Source organism: Staurois parvus, unplaced genomic scaffold (assembly GCF_062004578.1).
Source record: "Staurois parvus isolate SC_StPar_1 unplaced genomic scaffold, SC_StPar_1.0 ptg000597l, whole genome shotgun sequence".
In the NCBI taxonomy this organism is placed as follows: Eukaryota; Metazoa; Chordata; class Amphibia; order Anura; family Ranidae; genus Staurois; species Staurois parvus.
In genome coordinates, this window is record NW_028318393.1 from 1,309,689 (window position 1) to 1,322,918 (window position 13,230).

Genomic DNA, 13,230 nt, shown 5'->3' on the forward strand with positions numbered 1-13,230 from the left:
CTCTTCCTTTCTGTCCCTGGTGCTAATGCTCATCCTCTAATGATGGCTGGAGCACAGTGCTGTGCTCCAAGCTGCCGCTTCCTGGTCCACGGTCTACCTGGCATACGGTGCATGCATGATCCGGTCTCAGAACAAGACTTGGGTTTACGCGCAGCACGGCAAGACGGCTGCACTCGCTCATGTGTGCGGGAGTCACAGGAAGATGCAGGGATGCATGCGTGGTATGACAGCGATGTCATCACTGGTGGCAGATTTAAACAGCTGTTTTCAATGGGAATCCCTGCGGGCTGAATGCGGTAGCTTCCCCAAGTGCTATGGTCCACTCTGGAAGGTCAGTATCTGCTCCCCCTGGTGGTCTGTTGAGATCCTACTTGTGGCATGTCATGTTTTCATTTTCAGCTTGGTTGCCTTCACAGATGAACCGGCATGGATGTGTTACTGCCTCCTTGTGGCCAGCCTTTGCGCAGTAGGTATGGACAGGCAGATTTATCCCCTTGATCCCCCAATGGCGCTTTTCTGTGGTTTTTAACTATTCCATGTTTTGTGTTTTTCAGCCCTTCTAGGTCTGATCCTCATTATACGGCACATGATGACAGAAGTGCTTCTAGGTCTCAATGCCATCACTCTGCCTCTAGATCAGGATGCTACAGGTTTCCTTCCAGCTCCAGGCATCCTAAGAGAAGTTCTCATTTCTCCTCCAGGCATCATGTTAAGCGACACTCCAGACGCTCCAGTAGCAAAATGTGCCAAGGATGCGAAACTCAGGTTCCTGAGGACAAGTCATTATGCAACCGGCGAGAGAGAAAGCGCCAGCCAACAGATAGAGGCTTTGGTTAGGCAGGTGGATCAAGATTCCTTGAAAGAAATAGGGACTAGTCACGCCTGCAGCCCATTAGTTGGGGTGTGCTCCCCTCCCAAAGACCCCCAAGAGGGATTGGAACCCTATCAGCCTAGTCACCTGTCAGCTGGAGCTTCAGACAGTGAGGCGGAAAGTGAGGATCCGTGTGTGGGCTTCGACTTCATCTTGGTGTCACGGCCCTGAAGTGAAAAGAAGCTGTGAAGTCTCCTCCTAAAGACAGAAAATTTTTAAGCTTTTAAAAAAAGACTGTCCAAACTTTCCGTTACTGGAGGCACTTGGGAAAATTTTCATTGAGGAGTGGAGCAATGTTGATAGGAGGACCTCCATGCTGAACAAGTTAGCCAAGCTCTATCAGTTCAAATCAGAAGACATCAAATATTTAGAATAAGCCCCTCTAGTGGATGCAGCCTTGATGAGGCTAGCTAAGCATCTTACCCTTCCTCTCGAGGATTCAGTGTCCTTTAAAGACAACCTGGAAAGGAGAATCAATTCTGATCTCAAACGAGCTAGCGGCCTTATCCAAAGCTATGGAAGTTTGGTCGGATGATGTGGATGTGGCTCTCAGAGGAGTTCCGGAAGAGGTGGCCAGGAATTCAGTCATTCAGAAGCTGAGGTTGGCCTTTCTGGGGAAGGCTTCAATCAACCTTACCCATCTTCTGGCTTGGGTAATGCTGTCCTCAGTTACAGCCAAATGTGCGTTGTGGCTTCGGCCCTGGTTGGCCAATCTAGCCTCTAAGCAGGCATGGTGCAAGATTCCTTTTGAGGGTTCCTCCTTGTTTGGGAACAAACTGGACAGTGCTACAGCCCGGGCTACTGGTGGGTGTCTGCTAGGCCAGAAGAGGGCTCAGCCCAGAAGTCAAGGCTCAGAACGAGCAAGGGACGCGCGCCTCTGCAAGCCGGGCCGCAAATTCAAGAGAACCTGGAGGAGAAGCCAGTCATCTTTTCGTAAGTCCTCCAAGGGCTTGACCTCTGGAGGTCGGGAGGCTACAATGTCCTTTTGAGAGTGGACCTGCTCAGGCAGGCCAGGTGGGGGCACGCCATTTTCGGCATGTATGGGCGGCATCAATCCGGGACTTCTGGGCCATCAGCATTGTATCTTCAGGGCATGCTTGGGCGTTCAAGAGCCATCCTCATCTTAAGTTTATCCCTGCGGCCCTTATACATTCCATAGAAAGGAGGCAAATTCTCTTGTGCTATGTGGACTCTCCACTGGCACAGGGTGCTGTTGTGCCAGTTCTGGAGGGCGAAGAATTTTAGGGCATGTATTCGTCCTTCTTTTTGGTCCAGAAAAGAAATGGGGCTTGCAGGCCTGTCATAGATCTTACCCATTTAAACACCTTTATCAGGAAGTCAAAATTCAAGATGGAGACGCTGTTCACAATTCAACAAGCAATTCAACCAGGAAACTGGCTCCTGTCTATAGATCTGAAGAATGCCTGCTTTCATGTGCCCATTACAAAAGATTTTCAGAGGTTCCAGAGGTTTGCTGTGGGCCAACGGCATTTCCAGTTCATATGTCTTCCCTTTGGGCTTTTGACATCACCGTGTGTGTGTTTTCAAAAGTCTTGTTGTGGTCATGGCCCTGATCAGAACCAGAGGCATTGGCCTGCACCAATCCCAGGACAGAGAACAGCTGCTAAAGCACAGAGCCCATGTCATTTCGACCCTTCTCGAGTTCAGGTAATTGTTGAACATGGAGAAGAGCCAGTTGGAGCCCACACAGTCTCTAATATTCCTCTATTGGTTTCTCAACACGGAAGTCTTCAAGTGTATACTGTACCTCAGGATCAGTCAAGAAGTCGACCTGTTTTCCTCCCCATGCAAAAACAAACTGGAGATGTACTACACCACGAATCGCTGTGCCCTGGCCTTCGGGGTGGATGCTCTGACAAATCAGTGGAGGTTTTGCACAGTCTATGTATTTCCCCCGGTCACTGTCATTTTCCGGTATGTTCGGAGGCTCAGAGCAGAAGCAGTGGAGGTAGTGGAGATAGTGGCTGTAATTCCATACTGGCCAAGCAGACAATGGTTTTCCTTATTGGCACAGCTTAGCTTTTGGGATCCAGTTCCTATCCCTCTTAAGCCAGACTTGCTGTCACAGGGGCCTGTCACGTACCTGGTTGGGGAGCCTGATGTGGAGAGATGGCGTCCTCTTATGACTCCCGCTTGGAGCCCCTAATAGTGGGAACAGAGGGCGCAAAGCCAGGAATGGTATGAGTGCCGGGTAGATCTGGAGCTGGCAGCAGGCAGCTGGGGACCCAGGAGATCCGGATGCTGGTCAGGTGCAGATACAGGAGCGTAGGTGCAGCAGCAGGCCGGTATGGCGGCAATCAGGATGCAGACTGGACTGGACACAGGAGCGGGGATGCGCAGCAAGAAGGTATGGCTGTGACCAGGATGCAGGCAGGATACAGGACCGAGCGTGCAGCAGCAGGTAGGTATAGCGGTGACCAGGATGCAGGCTGGGTGCAGAACCGTGGGTGCAGCGGCAGGGAAGTATGGCGGTGACTAGGATGTAGGCCAGGTGCAGGACCGTGGGTGCAGCGGTAGGTAAGTATGGCAGCCATCAGGATGCAAGCCAGGTGCAGGTACAGGTAAGTAGATGCAGCAGAGTCAGACAAGCCAGGTCAGTAACAAGCGAGCAGATCAAGTACAAGGGAGCAGGCAAGCTGATGGTCAGGGATAGCCAAGGTCGGTGCAGGCGGAGTTCTTTCTTAGTCAGGTCAGATCAGGATACAGGCAACAGAATCAGGTAATAAGTGCAGGGATGTTGTAGACCAGAAGGCATTGATTTTACTGTTCTGCAGGTTTAAATAGCCTGCCTAGCGGTGACGTGTAGGCTACTGTTCATGCGCGCACTTCCGCGCTTCTGTGCATGCGCTCCCGCATGCTCCCACGCATGCGCACTCGCACCACTACGGCCCAAGTGGATCCGTCGCACGGCTGCACGGCAACAAGATCCCTGACAGGGCCATTCTTCACCCTTGCCCAGGCTGGCTTCATCTAATGGTCTGGTTCTTGAGAGGGGGAGGCTGGAGGCCTTAGGCTGTCCGGTTCAGGTCATCCCTGCCCTGAAAAATGCCAGGAGACCAAGTACCAACAGGGTCTATGGAAGAGTCTGGTCTAAGTTTTTGGACTATATCTTGGCCGTGGGCGGATCCTATAGTATAGGATGTCCTGGGATTCCTACACTCAGGCCTTCACTGGAGTATCATGGGCCGACCACTCTCTGGTCCGGAAATTCTTCAAGGGGGTGGTAAGGTTGAGGCCCTAGAGAAAACTGAGGTTCCCTAAATGGGACCTCCCGCTTGTCCTTGTCTTCTTCTCTGGAGTTGTCCCAGAATCAGCTGGCTCATAGTGAGGGAGCTCTCCATCAAGGCGGCCTTTCTGGTGGCGGTTACATCAGCAAAAATAATCTCTGAAATCGGGAACTTTGGCTGCAAAGAACCGTTTTTTGACATTCTTGCGGGATCAAGTGGTCCTCATCCCTAAGCTAGGTTCTAATCCTAAAGTGACCTTGGTCTTCCACGAAAACCAGGAGATTGTCCTGCCAACGTTTAGAGCCTCTGGAGTCAATGACGTTTACCCCTTGGACTTGGGTGAGACCTTAAAGCTGTACTTGTATGGAAGAAGCCCTTATTGTCTTGATTCCTAAGCCTGGTAAGGACTTGCAGGATTGTGCTTCCTATCATCCTATTTCCCTATTAAATGTGGATGCAAACATTTTTTGCGAAGATCCTTGCCACATGTCTGACTAAGGTAACTGATGATTTAGTTAATGTGGATCAGACAGAGTTCATGCTGGGCAAGGGAATGGACATTAATATTAGACGCCTTTCCTTGAACCTCTCAGTATCCCTTATGGATTCTGGTTCTACTGTCGTTGCGTTTCTTGACGCCGAAAAAGCATTTGATTCAGTGGAGTGGACTTACCTTTGGTAGGTCCTTCGGCGCTACGGTTTCGGTTCGAAAGTTCTGCATTGGTTTCATTTGTTATATAGATCACCCAGGGCATGGGTTCGTACTAATGACAGACTGTCAGAATCCTTTCTGCTTCACCAGGACACGTGTCAGGGTTGTCTATTATCTCCAGGCCTGTTTGCCCTGCCCTTGGAGCCCTTGGAAGTGTTTAGGGAATCTTCGGGGGTTGCAGTTGGTGCCCTTGGAAGAGAAAATATACCTGTATGCTGATGATGCCCTGTTATATCTTAATGATTCTGGCCAGTCTTTTTTGGCAGCACTTCATATATTTGATCTCTTTGGATCTTTCTCCGGTATTCGGATCAACTGGTCTAAGTCACTTCTTTTGCCTCTTGATGCCCATGTCTCTGATTCTGCGTGTCCCTCGCCAATGTGTTGCATTGACAAACTTTGGTACCTTGGCATTCAGGTGACTAGGGATCTTTCTGGGTATAACCTACCGTATTTTTCACTCCATAAGACGCACCTGACCATAAGACGCGCCTAGGTTTTAGAGGTGAAAAACCAGAAAAAAAATATTCTGAACCAATGGACTGCAGACATAGTACAGGAGATGACCTGAAACTGCAGTCATAGTACAGGAGATGACCTGAAACTGCAGTCATAGTACAGGAGATGACCAGAGACTGCGGACACAGTACAGGAGATGACCAGAGACTGCGGACACAGTACAGGAGATGACCAGAGACTGCGGACACAGTACAGGAGATGACCAGAGACTGCGGACACAGTACAGGAGATGACCAGAGACTGCGGACACAGTACTGGAGATGACCAGAGACTTCAGACAGTACAGGGGATGACCAGAGACTGCGGACAGTACAGGGGATGACCAGAGACTGCGGACAGTACAGGGGATGACCAGAGACTGCGGACAGTACAGGAGATGACCAGAGACTGCGGACAGTACAGGAGATGACCAGAGACTGTGGACAGTACAGGAGATGACCAAGAGACTGCGGACCTTTGGGGAGGGAGGGGGAGCGGGCACCTGAATTTGACAGGTACCCACTCCCACTTCCACGGAGTTGTCCTCCCTTTAGTGCGGGCACCCGGCTGACAGCCGGGTGCCCATTGCGCATGCGCGAGAAACGCTGCGCTTTGTGAATGGCCTGGCGTCTTCTGGGACCTGTCATGTGTCCCAGAAGACGCCAGGCCATTCATAAAGCTCAGCACTTCTTGCGCATGCACAGTGGGCACCCGGCTGTCACAGCTGAGTGCCCCCACTAAAGATGCCGGCACAGGAAGACTGTACAGCGCTGGACTGAGGAACAGGTAAGGTCCTACTGCAGGGAAGAGCTGAGCGGCCGGCCCCTGTATTCGGACACAGTGGCAGCGGCGGAAATACCGGACCAGCCTCTCCATATTCGCTCCATAAGATGCACTGACATTTCCCCCCCTTTTTTGGGGGAAAAAAGTGCATCTTATGGAGCGAAAAATACAGTATATCCTCTTCTTTTGTCACTCAAAGTGCAGTGCTCTGCTTGGGCTGATCATCCCTTAAATTTACTTGGCCGTATTAACCTCCTCAAAATTATTCAATTTTGTCTTTCGGAATTGTCCTGTTTGGATTTCCCCTTCCTTTTTTGTTGATGTGTTAGTTCATTTATTTGGCATGGCTCCCTTCCTCAGCTGGCGAGGCCCACGTTTTGGCTTCCTCCTAGGCTGTGAGGAAGGCTGGCACTGCCCAATTTTCAAATATATTTTTTGACGGCGGTATTGGTATCCATTCATTGGTGGAGCAAAGGATCTAGATCTAACGCGGCGGTGTGTTTGGAGCCGGCCTCCCTGGGCTTCCTATCGGACCTACATAACTTTATGTATAGGGGACCGAGGGCATTTGAAAGGGTGCTCGAGCCTACGTGTACTACGTGGAGGATTTGGGTGGTGGCCCAACGTTGTTTTATGTCGCCTGGTCAATGGTCTCCGGCTCAGCCACTCTGAGGTAAACCCTTCTCTTCCTCATTTCCGTACCGTTCCTGACCCTCCTAATCTGGATGCGATCTGGGGTTAAGACTTTGGCTGACATTATGCCAAGGGGGGATTCTCTATCTTTTTCCCTGCTCTCCATTACTTTTAGACTGCCGCCGAATATGTTCTTTAGATACCTCCATTTGAAATATGCTGCGAGGGCTAAATTTGGTCGGGCGCCTACCCTCCTCTAGACTGACCCTGTAGATGAACTGGTGACTTTGCCTGATTTGGTGAAGCCTCTCTCAGCTCTGTATGGGGTGCTTCTTAATGTTAATTCTCCTAAGTGTGAGTGTGTATGGGACCGCTGGCGGGTTGATTTTCCGACAGAGAGGACTGTCTGGAAAAGGGTCCTAAGTTGGTCATTTCTTCTAGAGATAAAATGATTCAGGTCAAATTCCTTCATAGAGTCTATTATACCCCTCTGAGGCTTCATGAAATTTACCCTGCCCGGGACCCTGTTTGTCCCCGTTGTCCTGTGTAGCCGGGGTCCTTTTTTCATATGTTTTGGTCATGCCCCATAATTCTGGCCTATTGGTCTGAGATTTTTGCTAAGATTAACCTCAGGTTGCATTTGACATTACCTCTCTCGTCGGAACTGGCCCTGTTGGGCATTCATGAAGATGAACGGCAATCCCATCACGCTAAGCTTTTATATCTTACTTTCTGTTTTACGCTAAAAAAGAGATCTTGTTGAAATGGACCTCCCCGGCTCCTCTGGAGTTATCGGCTTGGGAGGCACAGGTGGATGCCACTTCACCCATGTATAAACTTACTTACATTATTCGGGGTTGTCCTTGGAAGTTTGAAAAGGTGTGGGCTCCATGGTTCTCTGGGTAGTGCCCTTTCTCCTCTTCCCCTATGTTCCCTCCTCTCTCCCCTTTTTTTCTTTTCCCTCTTCTTGCCCCCTCCCCATCCCATTTCTTTTCCCCTACCTCTCCCCCCCCTCCATTGCTTTTGGTTGTTGTATGTGTTTTTATACTATACTCATGTGTGACATCCTATTCGGATTTGTTATTCCTTTTTTGAGACTGCATTATATGGATGAACAGTGTTTATCTATTGTCTCCATTTCATTCTGCTGTAGATTGGGTATCCTACTGTATCATGTTGTGTGTTTTAATGTTGTACTATCTGTTTGGTCAACAGGAGACTGGGCTTCTGCTAGGTCAATCACAGCCTGGATTGTCCAGGCCATTCAAATGGCCTACAGAGCTAAGGGCTTGGCGCCTTTGAAGGTGGTGACCGCACACTCAACCAGAAGTGTGTCTATGTCCTGGGTTTCCTGACATGTCGCCCCTGAGATGATCTGCAGAGTGGCCTCATGGTCCCCAATCAACACTTTTATGGCTCATTACTGTGTAGAGCCTGCTTCCTTATTCTCTGTTAATTTTGGTTTGAAATTCCTGTCGGTTGATGGGGAAAATTCAAGTCTTTGTTTGAGTAACTGCCCACCCATGTGTGTACAGCTAGTTATTTCCCATATGTATGCTGCCATGGAGTCTGTCAGGAAAAGAGAAACTTTCCTTTCAAATACTTACAGTAATTTTCCTTTCCTGATGGACTCCATGGCAGCAAGAGTACCCTCCATGAGTAGGCTAGTTATGGAACACAGCCTCTGGCGAGTAGCAAAGATTTATGGGAGTGGGGTCCGAGAGGAGAGGAGCGGACAAGACTAACCCATACATATGCCATGAAGTCCATCAGGAAAGGAAAATAATGGTAAGTATTTGATAGGAAATTTTCCGTTTTATTCTACATATCTTGTTTTACCTACCAAAATATATATGTGGAACATAAGAACTGTTATGTCTCTCTGACATTTTTCTGTAGTTATTTCACAATACCAGCGGGCCGTTTGCATTCCTCAGTGTGTGTCAACTTTAGACGCTGCATTATTAAGTTTTTATTTTTCAGGTTTTGTTCATTTATTCGTATTTTCATGAATCTGTGTTTAAACATAAATTAAAATTTTGTACCTTATACCAGCTGCAGTGTAGCATGCTTCATTAAACAACTAATTTAACAGAGATTATTGGCCACAGAGTCAAAACCAGGGCTCCCTGCATATAAAAAAATGTATATCAAGAGTGGCAAACAAAGCACCACAAATAGAAATGCAATTAGTACTACAGTGAAGGAAATAACTATTTGATCCCCTGCTGATTTTGAATGTTTGCCCACTCACAAAGAAATGGTCAGTCTAAAAATCGAATGGTAGGTGTATTGTAACACTGAGAGACAGAATAGCAACAAAAAATTCAAAAGAAATGCATGTCTAAAAAAGTATGCACTGATTTGCATGTTCATGAGGGAAATAAGTATTTGATCTCCTATCCTTCAGCAGGATTTCTGGCTACCAGGTGTCTTTCATACAGGTAACAAGCTGAGATTAGAAGCAGTCTCTTAAAGGGAGTGCTGCTAATTTCATTTTGTTACCTGTATAAAGGACACCTGTCCACAGGAGCAATCAAACAATCAGATTCCAAACTCTCCACCATGGCAAAGACCAAAGAGCTGTCCAAGGATGTCAGGGACAAGACTGTAGACCTACACAAGGCTGGACTGTGCTATCAAACTATCACCAAGCAGCTTGGTGAGAAGGTGACAACAGTTGGTGCAATCATTCGCAAATGGAAGAAACACAAAACAACTGTCAGTCTCCCTAGGTCTGGTGCACCACTCACCTCGTGGAGTGTCAATGATCATGAGAACAGTGAGGAATCATCCCAGAACTACACCTGAGGATCTTGTCAATGATCTTCAGGCAGCTGGGACCACAGTCACCAAGAAAACAATTGGTAACACACTACGCCGACAAGGATTGAAATCTTGCAGAAAGCACATGTCCTGGCCCGTCTGAAGTGTGCCACTGAACATCTGAATGATGCAGAGGAGGACTGGTTGAAAGTGTTGTGGTCAGATGAGACCAAAATCGAGCTCTTTAGCATCAACTCAACTCGCCGTGTTTGGAGAAGGAGGAATGCTGCTTATGACCCCAAGAACACCATCCCAACTGTCAAACATGGTGGTGGAAACATTCTGCTTTGGGGGTTTTTCTGCTAAGGGGACATATCAACTGCACTGCATCATAGGGACGATGGGCGGGGCAATGTACCATCAAATCTTGGGTGAGAACCTTCTTCCCTCAGCCAGAGTATTGAAAATGGGTCGTGAATGGGTGTTCCAGCATGACAATGACCCAAAACACACGGCCAAGGCAACAAAGGAGTGGCTCAAGAAGAAGCACATTAAGGTCCTGAAGTGGCCTAGCCAGTCTCCACACCTTAATTTGATTATAAATCTGTGGAGGGAGCTGAAAGTTTGAGTTGCCAAACGTCAGCCACCAAACCTTAATGACTTGGAGAGGATCTGCCAAGAGGAGTGGGCCAAATCCCTCCTGAGATGTGTGCAAACCTGGTGGTCAACTACAGGAAACGTATGACCTCTATGATTGCCAACAAGGGATTCGCCAACAAGTACTAAGTCATGTTTTGTGCCGGGGATCAAATATTTATTTCCCTCATGAACATGCAAATCAGTGCATAATTTGTTAGACATGCATTTCTATTGAATTTGTTGTTGCCATTCTGTCTCTCAGTGTTACAATACACCTACCATTCGATTTTTAGACTGATCATTTCTTTGTGAGTGGGCAAACATTCAAAATCAGCAGAGGATCAAATACTTATTTCCTTTACTGTACACATAAGCTATTTCCACTGTTTTTGCAAAAAACAAAAGAACCATTCATCCCCAAGAATAGTCACAGATTGTTGATTACACAAATCTTCAAAGTTTGCAAGGAGATCTAGAAGAACCAGGTGACACTGACAATCTATTATATGAAGCCAGGGCTCTGTTTCCACCAGGCACATTTTCCCATTACCATCTTTGGTGAGGACATCCATAAAAAATACCCCATCAGCAAATTGCTGCTAAAAAAGAAGTTCATCCGTGTGAAGATTTCCAAATGTTAGAGTGCAACTTCACCTCTAAGATACTGAATATGTTACAGAGAACGAGATTGTTGAAAGACCATAATATATTTCAAGGTGCATGAGTTGTAGATGGCTGGAGAGGACCTATGCCAATAGTTTGGCTGGTGTTACATGAAAATCTCTGTTCTGGAGCCTTAATTTGAAATCACCTGTCAGGGCTCCCAGGTGTGACCAGAGGTGTGTGACTGACGCAGGGAAACGCAGACTTCAGATATGTGATAAACAATATAATTTATTAACACTAACCATACAAACATAAACGCAGTGCAATACTAAAACATAATACAGTGCAAACAAACCAAACCAACCACCCACAGATAACAGTACATACAAGCAAGCGTCGTCAGGCAGGCCGGGTCAATATCAATAGGGCAGGTAGGTACAGGGGGAGCAAGCGGAGATGGGTCGGGGTCACAGGCCAGGTTCAGCAGGTAGCTAGCAGCGTAGTACAGAGGGTCAGGCAGAGGGATGGTCAGGGTCACAAGCCAGGGATCAGAACAGGTAGCAAGCAGCGTGGTACAGAGGGTCAGGCAGAGGGATGGTCAGGAGCGAGCCGGGATCAGAGCAGGAGAAGTCAGCAGCGGTTCAGATCAGGCAGGGTCAGCAAAGGAACAGAAACAGGATGCAGGACAGATACAGGGCCCAGGACAAACACAACACCAAGGCAGAGTCTGCAAGTCTGGCCATCCCTTAAATACACCAGTATCATCAGTTCCAGGTGTTAGCTGGCTGCAAGGTTGAGTCTCTGATTGCTGGGAGCACCCGCTGGCCAGCCCTGGTACTGCAGATCAAAAGGCAGGTGAGTCCCACCATTGCTGGCCAGTCCATTCCTGACAGTACCCCCCCCCTCAAGGAGCGGCCTCAGGACGCTCCAAACAGTCCTAGCTGGGCAAAATGTTCCACCGCCCGGGTCTGGTAACTGGCGGGATATCAAAGACTGGCACACCGGGCAGGACTCCGGGCAGCGGCACACCGGGCTGGACTCCGGGCAGAGGCACACCGGGCTGGACTCCGGGCAGAGGCACATCGGGCTGGACTCCGGGCAGAGGCACATCGGGCTGGACTCCGGGCAGAGGCACATCGGGCTGGACTCCGGGCAGAGGCACATCGGGCTGGACTCCGGGCAGAGGCACATCGGGCTGGACTCCGGGCAGAGGCACATCGGGCAGAGGCACACCGGGCAGAGGCACATCGGGCTAAACTCCGGGCAGAGGCACATCGGGCTGGACTCCGGGCAGAGGCACATCGGGCTGGACTCCGGGCAGAGGCACATCGGGCTGGACTCCGGGCAGAGGCACATCGGGCTGGACTCCGGGCAGAGGCACATCGGGCAGGACTCCGGGCCCCCGGGCGGGGCGACAGGCACCGGGCCCCCGGGCGGGGCGACAGGCACCGGGCCCCCGGGCGGGGCGGCAGGCACCGGGCCCCCGGGCGGAGCGGCAGGCACCGGGCCCCCGGGCGGAGCGGCACGCAGCGGGCCCCCGGGCAGGGCGACAGGCACCGGGCCCCCGGGCGGTGCGACCGGCATCGGGCCCCCGGGCGGGGCGACGGGCATCGGGCCCCCGGGCGGGGCGACGGGCATCGGGCCCCCGGGCGGGGCGACCGGCATCGGGCCCCCGGGCGGGGCGACCGGCATCGGGCCCCCGGGCGTCGGGCCCCCAGGCGGGGCGACAGGCATCGGGCCCCCAGGCGGAGCGGCGGGCGCCGGACCCCCAGATGGAGCGACAGGTCTCAAGCCCTCAGGCGGAGCGGCGGGCGCCGGACCCCCAGGTGGAGCGACAGGTCTCGGGCCCTCAGGCGGAGCGGCGGGCGCCGGACCCCCAGGTGGAGCGACAGGTCTCGGGCCCTCAGGCGGAGCGGCGGGCAGACCCCCAGGTGGAGCGACAGGTCTCGGGCCCTCAGGCGGAGCGGCGGGCGCCGGACCCCCAGGTGGAGCGACAGGTCTCGGGCCCTCAGGCGGAGCGGCGGGCGCCGGACCCCCAGGCGGAGCGACAGGTCTCGGGCCCTCAGGCGGAGCGGCGGGCGCCGGACCCCCAGGCGGAGCGACAGGTCTCGGGCCCTCAGGCGGAGCGGCGGGCGCCGGACCCCCAGATGGAGCGACAGGTCTCGGGCCCTCAGGCGGAGCGGCGGGCGCCGGACCCCCGGGTGGAGCGACAGGTCTCGGGCCCTCAGGCGGAGCGGCGGGCGCCGGACCCCAGGTAGAGCGACAGGTCTCGGGCCCTCAGGCGGAGCGGCGGGCGCCGGACCCCCAGGTGGAGCGACAGGTCTCGGGCCCTCAGGCGGAGCGGCGGGCACCGGACCCCCAGGCGGAGCGACAGGTCTCGGGCCCTCAGGCGGAGCGGCGGGCGCCGGACCCCCAGGCGGAGCGACAGGTCTCGGGCCCTCAGGCGGAGCGACAGGTCTCGGGCCCCCAGGCGG